The 23,341-nt window shown below is 42.2% G+C and overlaps 1 long non-coding RNA gene across 1 annotated transcript in view; it reads right to left on the bottom strand.

The window, feature by feature from the left end:
* LOC138980073 (uncharacterized) overlaps positions 1 to 13,344 on the bottom strand; it is a 23,951-nt gene extending 10,607 nt beyond the window's left edge. Inside the window, exon 1 of the long non-coding RNA XR_011460230.1 lies at positions 13,153 to 13,344. This is a non-coding gene — a long non-coding RNA (uncharacterized lncRNA). The remainder of the gene's footprint in view (positions 1 to 13,152) is intronic.
* Between the last annotated feature and the right edge of the window lie 9,997 nt (positions 13,345 to 23,341).

Genomic DNA, 23,341 nt, shown 5'->3' with positions numbered 1-23,341 from the left:
AAATCTGAAAGCAATATAAGTGAACGAACAATTGAAAACATATCACGTTACTAAAATGTAGCTCAGTGTTTCAGTGTGACGTGGAAGTGTTCAAATATCGGCTGTATCAGGGAAGCCGATTTGGTTTCACCTGAATGTGACGACTGCGAGAGGCGAGCGCAAACCGTTGTGTTGTTCAGAAATGGTGTTCCCTTTGATATTTTAGTGGACATTTAACTTCAAATGCAACCTTTCTTAGCCGTAGAGTTGGTAACAGAACCTTCATGCGCGAGAAACGCCACATACGACGGAGTAACCCTGAAATGTCTTCTCTTTTGTAGCCCTGGCTTTCAGTTGCTGTCGTAGCCTAGTGGTTTGTGCTCCAGCTGGAAGGTCAGCTAACTCCGGTTCGACTCCCTTCCTGGTTACAGTTTTTTTTCTTGTTTGCTTTATTTTTGTCATCTATTTTGTGTCCTTAACTCCACCCTTCAATCTTTTCAACCCTGATGCATTCCGTTTATTTATTTATTTTTTTTTATTTGTTTGAACCATGATTTCCCCCAAAGCGGTTTAGCAGGGTGGTATGTTATGATGAAAACGCGATTACACAAAGCTCACATGTGCACGGTTTGCAAACTAAACGGCGTGGGCTCACCGTATTAGCTAATAACAAGCACACATATTAAACCGCAGCGCAAAGCGCAAACATTAGTACAACTTAAAGATATCAATATAGTTACCACGTGAGAAACAAAACCGTGCTTCGCACCGAACACTTCGACAGTGACCTACTGACCGAACCGCACCTCTCGCTTGTGACAGTCGCTCATGATACAACCATTCTTTTGCCGAGTCTGAAATTGATCTTCATAAAACTATGTGTAAGTGTAACAAAAGAAAAAACTAATTTCTTTCACATTGCCTGAATAATAACTTTATTAACTGATAATCAAGGTGGCATCGCCGAATGACTGCAAGCGCAACGCGATCGAAGTGGCACGCAGTGTTCCTCCGGAAAAGGCCGAAGCGGCTGTGACGTTAGTCGTTCAGTGGGGCGTTTAGGAATCGCAAATTCGCCCGCGGGTTAGGGGGAGTCCCATATTGGTTGGGACGAGAAAGAATTTACCCGATGCTACCCAGCATGTCGTAAGAGGCGACTAATGTTTCTTGTATAGAATATAGTCAATGTTTGTAAAGATTTTAGTCAAGCAGTATGTAAGAAATGTTAGTCCTTTGTACTGGAAACTTGCATTCTCCCAGTAAGGTCATATATTGTACTACGTTGCAAGCCCCTGGAGCAATTTTGATTAGTGCTTTTGTGAACAAGAAACAATTAACAAGTGGCTCTATCCCATCTCCCCCCTTTCCCCTATCCCATCGCCCCCCTTTCCCCGTCGCGATATAACCTTGAATGGTTGAAAACGACGTTAAACACCAAATAAATAAAGAAAGAAAGATAACGGGTAATGATTGTAAGACATGTACATTTTGAAAAGGTATTTCCTGTGCCTGTGGTTCACTGACGGTCGCTGAGCCAGCGTTGAATTTTGGAGACTGCGAGCGACGAATTGTAACATGAGGAGAACCAGGGTGGAAGGGACTGAGAAAAACAACTTGTTTTTTGGGTTCAAATTTATTTGATCTGTGTTTTCTCCTTGTGAAAGTCCACGTAAGAAGTATAATGAATATTTGTTCCATTGTATATGTTTGGTTGTTTGTTTCCAACTGGTGTTTGCTTCTGATATCTTCGCTCGTGCTTTTCTGCCTACGGTTGTTGTAATATTTTGATGCGTTTCTGTTCTCGCTACAAGTAGGAGGTTGTTATGCCATCGGAATCGAGAGGTTGCGAGTTCGACCCTGGGTCAGGGCGTTAGCAATTTTCTCCCCCCTTTCCTAACCTAGGTGGTGGGTTCAAATGCTAGTCTTTCGGATGAGACGATAAACCGAGGTCCCTTCGTGTACACTACATTGAGGTATGCACGTTAAAGATCCCACGATTGACAAAAGGGTCATTCCTGGCAAAATTGTATAGGCGTAGATAAAAATGTCCACCAAAATACCCGTGTGACTTGGAATAATAGGCCGTGAAAGGTGGACGCAGCGCCTATAGGCTGTTGATCTACTGGCCGATGTCAGTGAATGAGTGATATATTGTGTAAAACATTCCATCTCACACGGCATCCGCGCTTTGAACTTCGGATAAGGCGCTATATAGATACCCGTTATTATTATTATTATTTAAGTTATTGAGACATCCCAGTGCACTAAGGGATTTATAGAGCAAATCGAGAAAATTCATTATTGAACGAAGCGCATAGCGCAGAGTTCAATAATCATTTTCGAGATTTGCTCTTTAAATCCCTTAGTCACACCGGTGACACTGTGACGGTTCCCCTACGCTTTGTGTTCGGTGCCCTGACCCTTTGTGTTCGGTTCCCACTCGGTTCCCACACGCCAAAATTCGCGGACAAAACATCCATTTATGGTAGTATTACGCAATGTTGCTCTCTGAGAATGGTCTTGTTAGATCTGTGAGTGTTTACACTACATGCCTAGGTGCTGTTGGATTGAAGGTTTTTGATATTTTAGCCGTTATTAGGTAGAATGCCTTCCACTTTACTGCAAAACTGCATAATTCGTAGCATCGGCAAGAAATATCCTACCAAAAAATGCCTGCTTGGAACTGTCGTTGGTCCAGCAAAAAGTTCAACATGTCTGTAGCAGACAGCCCAAGTTTCAAGATTGTAGGGCCATCCAAACAGCCGTAATAATAAAAACAACAAAAGTAGTCAGTGAAATTGGCTGTGTTCGGTCCCCCCACACTTTTGTGACGTAGGCGTGACGGTTCCCATAATTCATTGTGTCGGTCCCCACTTTCTGTGTCGGACCCCACTTTCGACCTAATTTCTCTGTGACGGACCCCACAACCAGCCTATTTTGTGTCGGTCCCCACACCTTCTTGGATTTATGACTTGCCGGTTACTTGTATCATTGTATTCATTGAATCTAATTGTCTCGGAGTTATTTTTCAGCAAAAACCGGCAAGGCAGCACCTTTTGTGATACCAAGTAAGTCAGATGACATCAGTATGTGTGTGTGTGTGTGTGTGTTTGTGTTTGTGTGTGTGTGTGTATGTGAGAGAGAGAGAAAGCGTAAGAGAGAGAGAGAGAGAGAGAGAGAGAGAGAGAGAGAGAGAGAGAGAGAGAGAGAGAGAGAGAGATTGACACCTTTCCAGATCACTCCGGTTATGCGACACTACCGCGAGCGTCACTACCGCGTGTCACACTACGGCGAGTACGACACTACCGCGTGTAACACTACCGCGTGTCACACTACCGCGAGTACGACACTACCGCGAGTATAACACTGCCGCGTGTCACACTACCGCGCGTACCACAACCGCGAGTACCATAACCGTAGAGAGAACGCATGCAAACTTACTTCTTGTGAGTTTGTGTTCTAACGGCTTTGATTGGAAGCAACCCATTCTATATGTATTCTGATAGTGTGTTCTGATCGTTTTGAGTTCTTGGTTAGCATGACAAACATTGAATTAGTGTTCAGAGAACAGACCAGGCCTTTTTGTTTTATATTTCAAGGAAACATTTCAACCTTTGCCTTCAGCCATGGAAGTCATAAAATGACACGCGGTAATGTTATACTCGCGGTAGTGTGACACGCGGTAGTGTTATACTCGCGGTAGTGTCGTACTCGCGGTAGTGTCGTACTCGCGGTAAGTTCTGTTTCCGTACCCGCGACAGCGGCAGCGACAAAAGAAAACGCGCGCAAACGCGTGACGTGTTTCCGTACTTGCGTTTTAAACATGCGGTAAAATCTGTAAACTCCCGCGTTGCCGCGCGACAACGCGAAAAAATCGCTCCAGGACCCTTTCAAAAAAATCGCGTCGCTTGCCGCTGGTCGCGCCGCTAACGCGTCGCGCGTGTGGAAACACTCCTGGTCATTTTCTATGTGCTTGATTTTCGTCGCACCGCTGGAAAAACGCTGTCGCGGGTACGGAAACACAACTTTAGTGTGAGACGCGGTAGTGGTACTCGCGGTAGTGACGCTCGCGGTAGTGACCAGCACCCGATCACTCCACATAAACGCTGGTTCTGGTTGCATTGTGCCGCTGACATACAGCTAATAGGATTTTTACACCCCCGGTATAGGGGTGTGTATAGGTTTCACTCGATGTGTTTGTGTTCGCAAGTAGATCTCAAGAATGAACGGACCGATCGTCACCAAACTTGGTGAACAGGTTCTATACATTCCTGAGACGGTCCTTACAAAAATTGGGACCAGTCAAACACACGGTTAGGGAGTTATTGGTGGATTAAAATTATACAAGGCCTGGTATAGACGGACACCCCCGTTGGTCAAAGGGAAATAACCATTCTCACTGCCACCAACTGAGAAGGTTATTTCCCTTTGACGGGGGTGTAGTTCCTATCGGAGGAATTTCTTGTTTTAATCCTTTTGTGGTATTGCTGATGATGCTGAACATGTATTTTACTAGTTTACCAATATGTATCTTTGACCCTGATAGCCTACGAAAACGGAGCAATCATGGCCCAACATTGGCCCAATGCTGAATTTATTGGCGCGGTGTTGAGCCTTAGTCGGGCCGTTTTCGTAGGCTGTCAGGGTTTATGTAGCCTTGTTCCATTGTATTCTGACTGTCATAAAGTAATTAATTTTAAGAGAAAGCAGTCATGAACACAAGGAGCTGGGAAAAGTTGCCTCTTACAACAAGCGTGGATAAAGACACATACTTGACACAGGCAAGTACTCTTTTTTTTTTTTCAATCACCACTAGAAGTCCCTGGGCAGCATTTTGCTCTGAAAACTGAATCTCACATACGACAGGTGGATCTTTTATTTTAAAAATGTGCCAAATTGCATATCTCCAAGGCCGTAAGACTAAGAGTAGATATTGGGAAGGCCAGTTCAAGAAGGTGTGGGTGGATCAACACATAATTTGCTGGTATACTGGGAACCGTCCCAGAGATAAATAATGTTATATATTATTTGTGGCATAAACTAATAAAGTTAGTCTCTCTCTCTCTCTCTCTCTCTCTCTCTCTCTCTCTCTCTCTCTCTCTCTCTCTCTCTCTCTCTCTCTCTCTCTCTCACACACACACACATACTGATGTCATCTGACTTACTTGGTATCACAAAAGGTGCTGCCTTGCCGGTTTTTGCTGAAAAATAACTCCGAGACAATTAGATTCAATGAATACAATGATACAAGTAACCGGCAAGTCATAAATCCAAGAAGGTGTGGGGACCGACACAAAATAGGCTGGTTGTGGGGTCCGTCACAGAGAAATTAGGTCGAAAGTGGGGTCCGACACAGAAAGTGGGGACCGACACAATGAATTATGGGAACCGTCACGCCTACGTCACAAAAGTGTGGGGGGACCGAACACAGCCAATTTCACTGACTACTTTTGTTGTTTTTATTATTACGGCTGTTTGGATGGCCCTACAATCTTGAAACTTGGGCTGTCTGCTACAGACATGTTGAACTTTTTGCTGGACCAACGACAGTTCCAAGCAGGCATTTTTTGGTAGGATATTTCTTGCCGATGCTACGAATTATGCAGTTTTGCAGTAAAGTGGAAGGCATTCTACCTAATAACGGCTAAAATATCAAAAACCTTCAATCCAACAGCACCTAGGCATGTAGTGTAAACACTCACAGATCTAACAAGACCATTCTCAGAGAGCAACATTGCGTAATACTACCATAAATGGATGTTTTGTCCGCGAATTTTGGCGTGTAGGAACCGAGTGGGAACCGAACACAAAGGGTCAGGGCACCGAACACAAAGCGTAGGGGAACCGTCACAGTGTCACCGGTGTGTTAGTGCGCTGGGATTGTTTCAATAACGATATTGTCAGTACCGCCAGAGAAAAAAGAAGATTCAAAACGCACATTTTGCTACGCGCATTTGGATAGGCGTAACTGTGTGGTCAGGTTTGTGTCAGATCTACTTTTGTGTGGGCTGTCTCAAGAGTGTCGTGCTTTCGTCACACGCAAACTCTTGTTTTAATTTCTGTTGGTAAATTCCAGTGTAGCGTTAAGCTAAAAAGTGATGATCTTTCATACAGACCTCATTTAAACTCGGAGAAAGGACTGTGCTCTTAGTTATTTGCGATTCGAAACCTTCATCGAGCTTCGACAGATTGACTGTGCAGAGTGTTGCCCCTTGAATTGACTCCAAGGCCACGGTTAGCACCTTTTCAAAGTAAATGTGGTATGTTTCTCGTGTTGTATCTTCACTCATCGGGGAGTCTGGTACTATATATGAACGGTAAGAATGCTCTGAACTCTACACGTATTATATCCCCATCGTTTGTTTGTTCGCATTGGCCCAACATGTCAATTTGCTGCGGGGATTATGTCGTCTGCTAGGCGGCTAGGGCAATCGGACCACTGAACTGCAGTCTCATTTTAAAAACAAAAATTGCTGTCTGCACGCATGAGGCAGGCTGGTAATAAGTTTTATACATGGTAAGAACGTTCTGAACCCTACACGTTTTCGATTCCGATTGCTGTTGCCTTGAAATAATAATTCGGAAACCATTCATTTACTGAACTGATGCAGTCGTATTTCAGTGTAGTCTACTATAACAGAGTCGACTTCCAAATGCTGGTCTAGCTGATACGTTATCGGAATAACACTTGTGTTTTGTGTTTGCATTGCCGCTGGGAATTTTATACTAACTCATCATTTGGTAATGTGGTTAATAAGCTACATGCCACTAACACGGCATTTGAGAAGAATCTTTGCAAGTCAAAACGAAAAGAGACCACTGTAGAAGAGACACAGCCGCTTCTATTTTTAGATCAGTAGGATTTACTGTGGCACAGGCGCCTGCGATCTGTCAGAAAAAAAAACACTTCTGCTTTGAGCCGCAGGAAATGTATGGTTATTTTTTGGTAAAGTGGAGAATATAAGCTACATGTCATTAATTAATTCTGAGGATGAGAGTACAGTCTCGTTTTGGCAAAGGGCGTCAGAATACGCTCTGTGGAAAAGTTAGCGCACTCCAAGAGTGCGCTAACAGATTTAAGCGCATCGCCATTAGCCAATCAACTGATTCACATCAGTCATGTGACACCAGTACTTACTGACAATTATCATTATTATTATTATTATTATTTAAGTTATTGAGACATCCCCGTGCACTAAGGTATTTATAGAGCAAATCGAGAAAATTCATTATTGAACGAAGCGCATAGCGCTGAGTTCAATAATTATTTTCGAGATTTGCTCTATAAATCCCTTAGTGCACTGGGATTGTTTCAATAACGATATTGTCAGTACCGCCAGAGAAAAAAGAAGATTCAAAACGCACATTTTGCAACGCGCATTTGGATAGGCGTAACTGTGTGGTCAGGTTTGTGTCAGATCTACTTTTGGGTGGGCTGTCTCAAGTGTGTCGTGCTATCGTCACACGCAAACTCTTGTTTTAATTTCTGTTGGTAAATTCCAGTGTAGCGTTAAGCTAAAAAGTGATGATCTTTCATAGAGACCTGATTTGAACTCGGAGAAAGGACTGTGCTCTTAGTTATTTGCGATTCGAAACCTTCATCGAGCTTCGACAAAAACTAACGGACGGAACTTTTTTTTTATGGGAACTGACAATGAACAAGTAATCCTATTGGAAAAATAACAAATGACAAGTCGCGTGAAGCGATATAAAACATTTAGTCAAGATCAACACCACAAACCAATCATGTCATCGCCGAGATTCAGATAGTCTCGGCTAACCATACCAAAGACCGAGACGGGTCACGCTCGCCGCCGCAAAGCACGCGTCCGTAGTACTAACTGAACCTATTTTCTTTCATTTTGAGCAGTTTTAGAATAAGCATGACATATGTATATATTTTTAAATTTAGGAGAAGATGAGGAATACAATGCAATCAATTTTAAATCTGTTTGCGAAAAATCGATTTTAATGACAACTTTAATGAGCAAACTCATTTGTTAATTTTTAAGCCTCCAAGCTGAAATGCAATACCAAAGTCCGGGCTTTGTCGAAGCTTACTTGGCCAGAATTTCAACCAATTTGCTTAAAGAATTAAGGCGTGACAGTGCCGCCTCAACTTTCATAAAAGCCGGATATGACGTCATCAAAGACATTTATTGAAAAATGAAAAAAACGTGTTGGGATATCATTCCCAGGAACTTTCATGTCAAGTTTCATGAATATCGGTCCAATAATTTTCTCTGAACTGCTCTACACATACACACACACAGACACACATACATACAACACATCCTCGTCTCGATTCTCCGTCTATGTTAAAACATTTAGTAAAAACTTGACTACATGTAAAAACAAACTGATCAATGACAACCAGATATGTATGCAAAAACTAACGGATGGAACTGCTTTTTATGGGAACTGACAATGATCAAGTAATCCTTTTAAAAAATTAACAAATAAAAACCACTGCCGTGCTTATGGGGACAGAGGCAACAAGCTAGGGCAACAGTACTACAATGCTAGTGCAACATCCTCGAACAAAACTTCCGGTTAGAACAGCTAATGTTCAAATGATAGTATTGTGTGAAACTGTCTTTATTCTACTTACGTGAGAGAGACCACCTATGCATATGAGATAACAATATCGTTCAATTCACACGTTAGTATATCCTGTAACAGAGGTCAAAGCTAGTCTGGCCAGGACCGGATTTTCCATTGCTCATGATGCAACAGTCAAGACAAACGTTATTCTGGAAACTCTTTTGCGTTTGCCGTTTCCTCTGGAGGAATTTTAAGAACTTACACGTGAAGCTATACTTAATAGAGAGACATCTCTTTGCTTTGACGTCAAATATTGCACTATTGAATGTTTGGCGTGTGTATGGTTAAAACAACAAGAACGCAATTACCTTCACCACTAACTCCACCATCACCAACACTGGCCATTCTGATAATCATCGGTCCACACTATTGTTCATGTCTCTCTGACAGGATGGATAATTGTTACGCTGAGTACAGGGAAAGAAAGTGTCTAAAAGCCGAAATCTATCAAAACAAGACTACAGAGTTATCTCCCATATGTTTTTCGCTAATGTTCCTGATCAAAAGACGAAAGACCAAAGTGATTGCAGAATGGCCGACTCGACAGTGATCTCCGTTCTGTTCTTCATAGTTATGATAAAGACATCGTTCTAAGGTCAAAACAAATCGACATTTTGAGACTGCTGTGGGAAGAAGACCGTGATATTGTTGCATCACTCCCAACTGGTTACGGGAAAAGTTTCGTCCGCTCCGTAGCCATTTTGTTAATATGATCACGTGACAAAGTTGATTATCACGTGACACTTTTGCCATATTTAGAGTTGTTTGCACAGTAAATACATCCGCAAAAGATAGCTCGCTTGAAACTGTCTTACATATCAATTCCTTTGTAATTTAAACATTACACAACACTGACCATGAAAAATCATTATTGACGATCGCGAATCTGCTTTTATCAATAACACATTACGAAAAGCTCTAAATATGTAAACTAAATCGATTTCCTATCCAGAGAAGGAAAACAAAGGCATCCTGTCAGGGATAAATGAGACTCGAAGGGAAGCAACTCATTTTACCTGAGTTCAGGATGCAACACTGACGGGCATTATATTCCAGAACGACACTTCCGTTTAGAACAGCCGGTCGACACTGAATGAGAAACCCTCTTTAAACATTGATACACAGGAAGCCATATCTGCCGTGCCAGCCTGCGGGGAAAGCCATCCAAAGCTGAACGGTTGCCAAGCAACCAGACGATTACGCGGTGAACCCCTTGAGGCGTAAGTGGCGATGAAAGACAACTTCTGTGATACACGTACGACCATGTACACTACTGCTCCTACATATCTAGCCAGGCTTTTATAGTCGGTAGGACCATCCCTCCGCTTGGTCACAGATATTCCAAAAATGAACAGTATGCAGATTTGTGCAGCTTTTCAGATAAATTAATTTCGTAAAAACTATAAGAAATTGACTCATCAAACAGTTGCAACTCACCACACACACACACAGACACACACGAACGCTATGTCGTTGGAACGTTTAATTATTGACAAAACAAAACGTTACGTTCACAGATATTTCGACCCAGCAATCTTTTGCACAGACAGACAAACTTTGATTATACAGAAAAATAAAACACCACAAATTATCTCGCTGGTGTCTTCCCTGCAAGCGGCTGCACATTTGTGTCAGATCAGGTTTGTTTTTTCGGCACAATTAGTGTTTGTCTGTCTGTGTACCTAAAAGACCGCTGGGTCGAAACATCTGATGTGCTTGGAAAAAAAAAAAAAAAAAAGAAGAAGAAGAAGAAGAAGAAGAAGAAGAAGAAGAAGAAGAAGAAGAATTATATATACCTATGTAAGTTTACAACTTTCTTTGTTGAAGCCCTGTCTTTCGAGGCTCGTGTTTCCCCGGAAATCGGCGTATGGCTGCCTAAATGGCGGGGTAAAAACGGCCTTACACGTTTAAAAAAAAACCACCTCATACAAAAACCACGAGTCGTCAGTCTTTACTTTTTGACCACCCCGAAGAAGGCAGCGACACGCTGTCGAAATATTCATTAAAAATGTTTCAAACCTGAAAAAAAAAAAAAAAAGAAACATCTGTGAACGTAACATTTCGTTTTGTCAATAATTAAACGTTCCAACAACATACCTTTCTTGTATTTTGATTCAGAATTTTGGAAAAGCGGCAGTCCATTTGTTTTTCTGGGTTTACCTTGTGCAAAGTGGGATAATTATATTATTTTAGTTAGATTAGTTGTTTTTTTCCCCCACGAAAGCGGCGTATGGCTGCGTAAATGGCGGGGTAAAACGGTCATACACGTAAAAAAACTACCCACACACGTAAAAACCCACTCGTGCAAAAACACGAGTGTACAAGGGAGTTTTGGTACATGAACGTAAAAGAAGAAGAAGAAGAAGAAGCGAGCGAAGAAGAAGAAGAAGAAGAAGAAGAAGAAGAAGAAGAAGAAGAACAACAACAACAACAACAACAACAACAACAACAACCGACAGACGACAAACCACAACCACAACCACAACGACAACGACAACGACGACGACGACGAGAAGGACAAGAAGTGAATTAGTTTGGGGGTTGTCAAAAATATTGGTTACGAAATTCAACAAAACGCCCCAATCTGCAGAGTTAGCCGCCAGCCGCTGTAAATGTTCGGTGTGTGTCTAAGTAGAAGATTCGTCTTATCCAATGTACAAACCTGGACGCCTTTTTTTGTCACAAGGGGGTTTCTATACCTTTCTACCGACGGGCGCAGTGGCGTGGTGGTAGGACGTCGGCCTCCTAATCGGGAGGTCGTGAGTTCGAATCCCGGTCGCTGCCGCCTGGTGGGTTAAGAGTGGAGATTTTTCCGATCTCCCAGGTCAACTTATGTGCAGACCTGCTAGTGACTTAACCCCCTTCGTGTGTACACGCAAGCACAAGACCAAGTGCGCACGGAAAAGATCCTGTAATCCATGTCAGAGTTCGGTGGGTTATAGAAACACGAAAATACCCAGCATGCGTCCCCCGAAATCGGCGTATGCTACCTGAACGGCGGGGTAAAAACGGTCATACACGTAAACATCCACTCGTGCTAAAAACATGAGTGAACGTGGGAGTCTAAGCCCATGAACGAAGAAGAAGAAGAATACCTTTCTACCAAGCAACTCACAACATAAACACTGTACCTCTAATCTCTGTCTCCTGAACACTCTCCACTAGAAACCAGGCAGCATCCGAATAATCAAACCCTGAACGATCGACCCAGCAGCAGCAGCGGCAGCGGCAGCAGAATGTAGCAAGTACCATCGACAGCCTGAGCGCGCCAACCTAATGAATTTATTGTCTGCTTTCCTTACGCCTTGTATTTTGTCTTTGGTCTAATTTTACTTCTTTGAGTACTTTCCTCTCCCAGTGCGCATGTCCCGTTGGTAGATCGGACTGTAGCTTGGCGACGTCTATCCCGTAAAAGCTATCATGTAGGCCACCATAATTAATTAGTGTGTTGAGTTTTTTTTTTAAATTTTAATTTTTTTATATGAAGTCTTATATCGCGCGCGTATCTCCCGACTCGGACTCAAGGCGCAGGGATCTATTTATGCCGTGTGAGATGGAATTTTTTACACAATACATCACGCATTCACATCGACCAGCAGATCGCAGCCATTTCGGCGCATATCCTACTTTTCACGGCCTATTATTCCAAGTCACACGGGTATTTTGGTGGACATTTTTTATCTATGCCTATACAATTTTGCCAGGAAAGACCCTTTTGTCAATCGTGGGATCTTTAACGTGCACACCCCAATGTAGTGTACACGAAGGGACCTCGGTTTTTCGTCTCATCCGAAAGACTAGCACTTGAAGCCACCACCTAGGTTAGGAAAGGGAGGGGGGAGAAAATTGCTAACGCCCTGACCCAGGGTCGAACTCGCAACCTCTCGCTTCCGAGCGCAAGTGCGTTACCACTCGGCCACCCAGTCGTTACCACTCGGCCACCCAGTACATAGGATAACACCACCCTTTCACTCTGACACATACCACAGAAAGCAGTGGCCTGGCTATAACCTTTGTCCAGTGGGATTTTTCCCTGATCTGATTCTGAAGATTCGTCTTCTTCTTCTTCTTTTGCGTTCATGGGCTGAAACTCCCACGTACACTCGTGGTTTTGCACGAGTGGGTTTTTACGTGTATGACCGTTTTTACCCCGCCATTTAGGCAGCCATACGCCGCTTTCGGGGAAGTTCTGTAGATTGACCTGTGTCTAAAATGAAATTTATTAAGAAAAAAAGTCTACTCTGCGCGAGTTACAGTCAGGATGTATATTTTTGGGATATGTACAAGATGCTCGTATCCCACATAACAGCCTGGATGATCTTGTAGGTTTCACAAGACGATATTTGACGAGAATGAAGGTGTTAATGATACAAACCAAATCACAATATGTAAAATTAAAACAAACCTGAAATCTCTTTCCACCGAACACTTTTCACGCGAGAACACACAACATCAAAATAAACACTGAATGTTATAAACTGGACGACATATATGGTTAAAAAAAACCATCACGATTTTCAAGGAAAAGATGTTACCTTTATACAACTCAAATGACAACGTGAACTGTACCTGCAATCTCTGTCCACAGAACATGCGAAGAAACACTAAACGATCGACCCAGCGACAGCAGCAGAAGGTAGCAAATTACACAGACAGCTAGCACAGCGCGCCAACCAAATGAATGTGTCGTCTGCTTTCCCTTCGCCCGACCGGCAATGAGACTAATGCGCTCCCGTCACGAAGACCTGCCAGAGTGTCAATTTACCTCTGTGACCGCACTTTACTTCTGTAACAACTTTTCTACCTCAGTGCGCATGCGCCGTCCGGGATAGTTCGAAGCTTAACCCAGATGGGACGGCGTGGGTCGTTGTATACACGTACAGCCAATTCTCTGGAAGTAACCAGCGAAATATTTATTCCAATTCGGATGACATAGGTCATGTCTCAACCCAGATTCTAACAAAAATCAAATGAAAAGAATGTAAAGAAAAAAATAAAGAAAATAAAAGTAAAAATAGTAAAATGTGCAATCCTGTTTGAAAAGGATGGCGTGGGTCGTGTGCAACCCATACGCTGCAAAACACACAGTAACACGTGTATTGCTATTCGGTTGTCTTTCTTTCTTTATTTGGTGTTTAACGTCGTTTTCAACCACGAAGGTTATATCGCGACGAGGAAAGGGGGGAGATGGGATAGAGCCACTTGTCAATTGTTTCTTGTTCACAAAAGCACTTATCAAAAATTTGCTCCAGGGGCTTGCAACGTAGAACAATGTATTACCTTACTGGGAGAATGCAAGTTTCCAGTACAAAGGACTTAACATTTCTTACATACTGCTTGACTAAAATCTTTACAAAAATTGACTATATTCTATACAAGAAACACTTAACAAGGGTAAAAAGAGAAACAGAATCCGTTAGTCGCCTCTTACCACATGCTGGGGAGCATCGGGTAAATTCTTCCCCCTAACCCGCGGGGGTGCTATTCGGTTGTCGTGGGACGTGTGCGACCCATACTCTACGAACATGCAATACATTTTTTAAATCTGTTTAATGGCCGCTGTGCGTCGTTACACTCATCTACGATATTGATCAGTGAGTGGTCAACCGGCACGGTTGACCTAGTGGTAAGGCGTCCGCCTCGTGATCGGGAGGTCGTGGGTTCGAACCCCGTCCGGGTCATACCTAAGACTTTAAAATTGGCAATCTAGTGGCTGCTCCGCCTGGCGTCTGGCATTATGGGGTTAGTGCTAGGACTGGTTGGTCCGGTCTCAAAATAATGTGACTGGGTGAGACATGAAGCCTGTGCTGCGACTTCTGTCTTGTGTGTGGCGCATGTTATATGTCAAAGCAGCACCGCCCTGATATGGCCCTTCGTGGTCGGCTGGGCGTTAAGCAACAACAACCCCCAAAAAAGTGAGTGGTCTTGTAAGGTTCATACTTTTTACCTTGAATACTTTTCTTTTTTTGAAGTAACGGCGATATTTGTGTCGTGTCATCAAAACGTACAGCTTTGATCCTGAGGATTTAGTGATTTCTGAATTTCCCCCCTGCCTGACCGTTAGAAACTGGAAGAAGTAGCGGGTTCGGAGTAAAGCTTGTCTGGTTTATTTTGTTTCTAGTTGCACAGTCAAAAAGCTTACACATTTAAAAGAAAGAAACGCACAAAAAGGCGGATACAAGAAGTTTCGCATCTGCCAGATGTACTTGAAAACTCAGATTCGAAGAAAGGAACCGTAATCGATATATTCAACCGTGATTGTTTCCAGTGAAGATGTGTTTACTACCCATTTTACCTTACAGGCAATGGTTAATGATGCTTAGAATCTAGAATCACTGCTGCCAAAGGCCCAAAGAACGTGACACTGACGATGAGATCAAAAGACAAGCCTAGCGGTGAAAAATAGAGACAATTTGCGACATCGCTTTGAACCTGTTTACAGCAAGCCGCAGGGAAATCAATACACTGGAATTTAATTCTATCTTCATTTGTTACACCGTCAGTTCCATGAAAGCCTAGGTCGCACTGTGACGAATTTTGACGGCGAACTACAACGATTTGGGATTCGTGGAGAAAATCGTCGAGGTCGTTGTGGTTCGTATTACTTCGTTCTTCCGATGTTTCGCAATCATTCGTGGCAAACATCGTTGTGGCAAAATCGTGGTAACTCGTTGTGATTCGCCAAAATATTCGTGGTAGTGGGACCTAGGCTTTAGAGGCTAACATGCTCCTGGGAAAAGTGGTCCGACAACCAACAATTCTTGATTTTTGTCATGTCAGGCAATGGTGTCTAGCCATTCTTCTTTCCGATATTTCCAGACAACTACGAATCATGACTTTCACAGAACCTGATCACTTCAATACGCCAAGAATTCAAACCAAGTCTAAAACACAGGCTCACTCAGTCCGGCTCCGCGACTTCACAGTCAATGTCGTTAGTAGGGGGCATAGTAGGTAGTGGGCTGCCTTCCGTTGGTTCGGGACAGAACCACTACTGAACACCGTCGAAGTGACTTGGCAGCAGTGCAGTGTCATCTTCAGAGGGTAGCCCACCGCAGCGACCCAACATCCCTTCCTAGAGCGTCTGTAAAATCGAAAAGTCTGGCAGCAGAACGAAATTGAGATTTGGATGGAGCAGTGAATGCAGGGACGGGACAAGAGCACACCGACACAAGGAACAGGTGTTAGAACAGCAAACAAACCCCAAACAAACAAACAAAAAACCCACAACAAAACAAAACAAAAAGACCTCCATAAATCGTCTGACTTCAACAATTATTTGATGTGATCATAACAGAAACCAAAGCTACAATCACATTTGTTCCTCTGCCCCGGGCTCTTTACGTAGTCTTATCTGAGAATATTTTGGGTTCAACGACCTAACAAAAACGAATAACCCACGTAAACACATAAACCACATAAACACATAAACATTCTGTTTTCAACATTTATTTGCTAAGACCATAACAGAAAAACATAGCTTCTTATTCTTCTTTTTCTTCTTCTTCTTCTTTTTCTTCTTCTTCTTCTTCTTCTTCTTCTTCTTCTTCTTCTTCTTCTGCGTTCATGGGCTGACACTTCCACGTGCACTCGTGTTTTTTAGCACGAGTTTAAAAAAAAAGAAAAGTGTATGACCGTTTTTACCCCGCCATTTAGGCAACCATACGCCGCTTTCGGGGGAAGAAACCATAGCTAACAAGAAATTCCTCCGAGGTAGGAAAAACACCCCCGTCAAAGGGAAATAACCTTCTCAGTTGGTGGCAGTGACTGAGTGAGAATGGTTATTTCCCTTTGACCATTAAGATGTCCCTCTATAAGTCCTTGTATAATTTTAATCCACCAATAACTCCCTAACCGTGTGTTTGACTGGTCCCAATTTTTGTAAGGACCGTCTCAGGAATGTATAGAACCTGTTCACCAAGTTTGGTGACGATCGGTCCGTTCATTCTTGAGATCTATATGCGAACACAAACAAACAAACAAACAAACAAACACATCGACCGAAACCTATACACACCCCTATACCGGGGGTGTAAAAATCACATTTGTTCGCCTGCACCAGAAAAAAAAAAACTATTTACGACGTCTTATCCAATAACAATTTCTTCAACAATGCCTTACCACTATACCACACCATGCAAGACTATCTGTTTAGTAACACGCTGCCGGTTCATTCCGATATGGGCCGCATGAGACCAGTAACTGCTTGAACAGAAGACAGTATTTCAGAGACAGATGGGCTCTGTACGGGAGCGGAGATTGGAAGCACTGTCGGTGAGACCCATCCTGCTATCGATTGAGCGAACAATCACAACATTCCACTTCACATTGCCTGCCGGGCAGTAATTCCCAACGGTTATTGCTTTTTAACAGGAGCTATGGCTGCAATGATAATTAGGGGTTTTCAATGGCTGTCAAAGCCCCAGTCCGTCTCAAATGGTTTACAGAACGATTTAAATCTTCTCAAGAAAAAAAGCAGTTCTTACCTTATCGAACACACTTGCAATAGAGACAGTGACAAAAGGTCAGGTGTCATGTCTACTGTCCCGAATGACACACGATTGCTGACATTTCACCATTGCCAAAAGAATAAACAAATAAGAAATAGGTAGAACATGAATGTGAAAACTGACTTTGATTGTTGATCAGTATTTTCTATACCACTAACAAATAATCTACTTACACATAGCTGTTTGGCAAATGTATGTTGCATGGGACACACTGACATGAAAGTGGAAGATGTTTTTCCCTCTAGAGAAACTACATATCAAGTTACACTTTTTGTGCTCTTCCATTCCAGTTGGCAATCAATTGTTAACGCATGTTATTAGAAAAAATAGAACGAAAACAGATTAGATAGAATGAAAAATGTACTGGTGATGTCATTTGGGACATACTGACATGAAAACGTCACCTTTTGTCATTGTCTCAATAGCATTGAATGACACAGTTCGTTTGAATGGCCATTAAGCTCACGTAAACCACACACCTGTTTTCGTGGTTTATCTAACCCCTGAGCCATCGTGAACCCGTGTGATCCACTTTCCTTTTTTTCTCACAATTTAGTCATCAGTTTGGGATTTCAATGCGACTCGCTGTATCTGCAATAGCACGTTATTGTGTACCTCTGAATCTAAAACGCAACAAACGGCTGCGAGTCACACGAACTGAGCGGTGGCGGTTGACCGTTCAAAGAAACTGGCGTTATGCAGAACATTCGTCAGCTAGCATGAGCAAACACGTTTTGCGTGACACGCTTCCGGGCTTTTGCTTTTTTTAAACTTTCAAAACTTCGATTTGTACTGATCTTGTCTTGATGAAAAAATAATTATTTTATGATTTAAGAATGTTTGTGTAACAAGCTGTCAATTTATTATTATGATTTAAAAAGTACGGTCTAGCGCCAAAACGAGGCCCGTCCGATTGTCTTACAGACAATCCGGCTGGCCACGCAAAAATAAATTCTTTGATGAGTGTTTAAACGAAAGGGTGTTTGTACTTTGTGTAAAAGCCTGACAGTGTCTGTGACCAAAAACTGATGGTTTACGGGAAGCTGAGTGTGCCTTTAAGATAAATACAGTCTTACACTCTCGGGGATAGCCATTCTGCTATCGATTCTGCGTACAATCACAACTCACATAACCTTTCGGACGGTTATTGCTTTTTACCAGGAGCTTACGCTGCAATGATAATTAAGGGTTTACAAGGGTTGTTTCTGTTATGATTTTAGACTTTCAGGACAATAGAGTGATTACTTACCTAAATATATATATCGTCTAGAATTGTCTCGTTTGAATAATAAAGTAAGGCGTAAACGTATTTGGCATAATTCGTCTGTGGAAAAAGTGTTATATAATTCAGTGTTTTTGAGAGAAGGCTGAGTGTATACTTGAACAAGTCGCGTAAGGCGAAAATACAACATTAAGTCAAGCTGTCGTATTCACAAAATGAAACTGAACGCACTGCATTCTCTCACCAAGACCGTATACTCGTAGCATCGTCAGTCCACCGCTACTGGCAGTGAAATTGACTAGCAAGAATAGCGCGGTAGTGGTTGCGCTGAGCAGGATAGCACGCTTTTCTGTATCTCTGTTCTTTTTAACTTTTTGAGCTTGTTTTTAATTCACATATATCATATCTATATGTTTTGGGAACCAGCAACCAACAAGGAATAGGAAGAAGTTGTTTTCTAAAGGGATTCCGGATCGATATTTAATTTCTATCATAATTTTCATATATTTAATTTTCAGAGCTGGTTTTTAATCCAAATATAACATATTTATATATTTTTGGAATCCAAAAATGATGGAAAATAAAATTAAATTAGTTTTGGAACGTTTTACAAAAAAATAATTTTAATTACAATTTTCAGATTTTTAAGGACCAAACTTGTTAATTAATTTTTACCCCTCAAAGCTGAAATAGCAATACCATAGTCCGGCCTTCGTCAAAGATTGCTTGACCAAGTTTGGTATTATCAAAAATGAAACACGAAAAAAAAAAATATGCTGTTCTCTAAGCGCTTTACAATGAATTGGTGAGAGGTCAAGAAAGGTGAAGTAGCCCGCACGTTGAACATCTCTCATGCTGGGTATTTTCGTGTTTCTATAACCCATCGAACTCTGACATGGATTACATGATCTTTTCCGTGCGCACTTGGTCTTGTGCTTGCGTGTACACACGAACGGGATTAAGTCACTAGCAGGTCTGCACATAAGTTGACCTGGGAGATCGGAAAAATCTCCACTCTTAACCCAAGAGGCGGCAGCCAGCGGGATTCGAACTCACGACCTCCCGATTAGGAGGCCGACGTCTTACCACCACGCCACTGCGCCGTCAATCGTCCAAGGTCCGTTTAATTTGACACTTTGAGGACTATGGAGCGATTGCTTAGATTAAAATATTTTTTTGTCTGGAATTGTCTCTTCTGAATAATAAAGGAAGGCGTATACGTATTTGCACCTGGAGACGATCACTCCAAGATGTCAGAGTTCGGAGGGGAGCAGATGTCGGCAGCGACCACCACTTGGTCACAGCAACGCTGAAGGTCAAACTGAGAAGATCTGGGCGCAAAAAAACAGGACGCCAACAGTTTGATGTGGAGAAGCTACATGATCCCAGTAAGAAGCAAGCTTTCCTTCTTCAATTAAAGAATAGGTTCCAGGCCCTGGCAGATATGGAAAACCCCACACAGCCAGATGAAATGAACACCAGATGGGAACAAATAAAAACTGCTTACCACCAGACCAGCGAAACCTGCCTTGGAGCCAAGCAGAGAGAGAACAAGTAGCTTTTTACCAGGAGCTTACGCTGCAATGATAATTAAGGGTTTACAAGGGTTGTTTTTGTTATGATTTTAGACTTTCAGGACAATAGAGTGATTACTTACCTCCAAATATATATCGTCTAGAATTGTCTCGTTTGAATAATAAAGTAAGGCGTAAACGTATTTGGCATAATTCGTCTGTGGAAAAAGTGTTATATAATTCAGTGTTTTTGAGAGAAGGCTGAGTGTATACTTGAACAAGTCGCGTAAGGCGAAAATACTACATTTAGTCAAGCTGTGGAACTCACAGAATGAAACTGAACGCACTGCATTTTTTCACAATGACCGTAGTCCGCCGCTCGTGCAAAAGGCAGTGAAACTGACGAGCCAGTTTTAGCGCGGTAGTGGTTGCGCTGTGCTGCATAGCACGCTTTACTGCACCTCTCTTCGTTTGAACTTTCTGAGCGTGTTTTTAATCCAAACAAATCATATCTATATGTTTTTGGAATCAGGAACCAACAAGAAATAAGATGGAATTGTTTTTGAATCGATTTCGAAAATTTAATTCTAATCATAATTTTTATATTTTTAATTTTCAGAGCTTGTTTTTAATCCGAATATAACATATTTATATGTTTTTAGAATCAGAAAATGATGAAGAAGAAGATGAACGTAATTTTGGATCGTTTTATAAAAACACTATTTTGATTACAATTTTCAGATTTTTAATGACCAAAGTCATTAATTAATTTGTAAGCCTCCAAGCTGAAATGCAATACCAAAGTCCGGTCTTTGTCGAAGATTGCTTTGCCAAAATGTCAATCAATTTGATGGAAAAATGAGGGTGTGACGGTGCCGCCTCAACGTTTACAATAGGCCGGATATGACGTCATCAAAGACATTTATCAAAAAAATGAAAAACGTCTGGGGATATCATGCCCAGGAACTCTCATGTAACATTTCATAAAGATCGGTCCAGTAGTTTACTCTGAATCGCTCTACACACACACACGCACAGACAGACAGACATACAGACATACAGACAGACAGACACACACACACACATACACACACACACACACACACACACACACACTCACACACACAAACACACACACACACACACACACATACATACACCACGACCCTCGTCTCGATTCCCCCTCTATGTTAAAACATTAATTTTAGTCAAAACTTGACTAAATGTAAACAAGTCGCGTAAGGTGAAATAGAATGAAACTGAACGTAGTCCGCCGCTAGTGCAAAAGGCAGTGATCGAGAGTGACGAGCCTGTTTGGTGCGGCAGCGGTTGCGCTGTGCTTCATAGAACGCTTTACTGTACCTCTCTTCGTTTTAACTTTCTGAGCGTGTTTTTAATCCAAACATATCATATCTATATGTTTTTGGAATCAGGAATCGACAAGGAATAAGATGAAATAGTGTTTGAAACGATTTCGGAAATTTAATTCTAATCATAATTTTTATATTTTTAATGTTCAGAGGGTGTTTGTAATCCAAATATAACATATTTATATGTTTTTGGAATCAGAAAATGATGAAGAATAAGATGAACGTAATTTGGATCGTTTTATAATTTTTTATTTTTTTTTTTACAATTTTCAGATGTTTAATGACCAAAGTCATTAATTAATTTTTAAGCCACCAATCTGAAATGCAATACCGAAGTCCGGCCTTCGTCGAAGATTGCTTGGCCAAAATTTCAATCAATTTGATTGAAAAATGAGCGTGTGACAGTGCCGCCTCAACTTTTACAAAGAGTCGGATATGACGTCATCAAAGACATTTATCGCAACAACAAAAAAAAAAAACGTCCGGGGATATCATTCCCAGAAACTCTCATGTACAATTTCATAAAGATCGGTCCAGTAGTCAAGTTAGTCTGAATCGCTCTACACACGTACACACACACACGCACACACACACACACACACACACATACACCACGACCCTCGTCTCGATTCCCCCTCTATTGGATAACACCAACCACCTGGCAAGCCATCGAAGACAGAAGAGCTTTGCAGAAGAGAGTCATGGAGGCTAGGTCAGGGAGGCTTCAAGAACAGAGCAAAATTAAGTACAGAGAAGCCGACCAAACAGTTAAACGGATGGCAAGAGCGGACAAACGGGCTTACATGGACGACCTTGCAACCCAGGCAGAAGACGCAGCACGCGGAAGGGAACAAGGGGAGGTGTACAAGATCACCAAGATAGTCTGTGGCAAGTACCGAGGGTCCACTAATTCACCAATCACAGACAAGGGAGGGCGACTTCTCACATCAGAAATCGAACAGGAAGCTCGGTGGGCAGTACACTTCGGCGAGGTTCTGAACAGACCACCACCCAACACTGAGGCTGACATGCGCGAAGCAGAGACTGACCTTGATGTCGACACTAATATAACCCACCAGAGACAGATGAAATCATTTGTTCAATCAGATCCCTCAAGAATGGAAAAGCCCCTGGACACGACAACCTCAGTGCAGAGATTTTCAAAGCAGACCCAGAGCTTACTGCCAAAGTTTTACAACCACTCTTTGCAGCCATATGGGAAGAGAAGAAAATACCAGAGGATTAGACAAAGGGTGTCATTGTAAGAATCCCAAAGAAGGGCACCCTGAGCAACTGCGACAACTGGCGCGGAATCACCCTAGGATGCAGTAAATAAACACCTCAGGAACGAGCAGCGCGGTTTTCGGAAGGGAAGAAGTTGTGCTGACCAGATATTTGCCCTGCGTAACATCATCGAGCAGTGCACAGAATTCTACATCAACTTCGTCGATTTTGAAAAGGCCTTTGACAGCATACACAGGAACCATTCTGATAATCATCGCTCCACCGCTATCGCTAGTTTCTCTCTGACAGCATGGTAAATTATTGCGCGAATCTATCAAAACAAGAATACACACACACTCACACTCACGCACGCAAGCACGCACGCACGCACACACACACATCCACACACACATACACACACATACACACACACACACACACACACTCATGAATTGTTTAAAGAATACTGACAAAACCCAGATTATTTCTGGATATTTTACCTTTACTATGTATCACGTTTACAATAAACCGATCTACGTTATAACCGGTTACGTTTTAATCGATTCCGATTGTAGTTATTTCTGGAAACGAGTACGCTATAATGCTCGTTATAGCACTAAGCGTAGGTTGAATAATTCAGGATCTTTGGAGTTAGTGTGTGCGCTCAGTAGGCTGATTTTAGAAGAAAAGTAGTTGTATTGTATTTTGCCACTAAAAACCGCACGTACTTTGACTTGGAATTCTTGTCACTATTTCTTTATGTCTCATACAGTGTACTTGCTCGCACGCGCAAACATACAAGCAAGCATTATAAACACACACACACACACACACACACACACACACACACACACACACACACACACACACATACACACACACACACACACACACACACACACACACACACACAATGAA

This window comes from Littorina saxatilis, linkage group LG11 (genome assembly GCF_037325665.1).
Source record: "Littorina saxatilis isolate snail1 linkage group LG11, US_GU_Lsax_2.0, whole genome shotgun sequence".
NCBI classification, from domain to species: Eukaryota; Metazoa; Mollusca; class Gastropoda; order Littorinimorpha; family Littorinidae; genus Littorina; species Littorina saxatilis.
The sequence above is the reverse complement of the archived record's forward strand: the minus strand, read 5'-3'. Positions and strand labels throughout refer to the sequence as shown.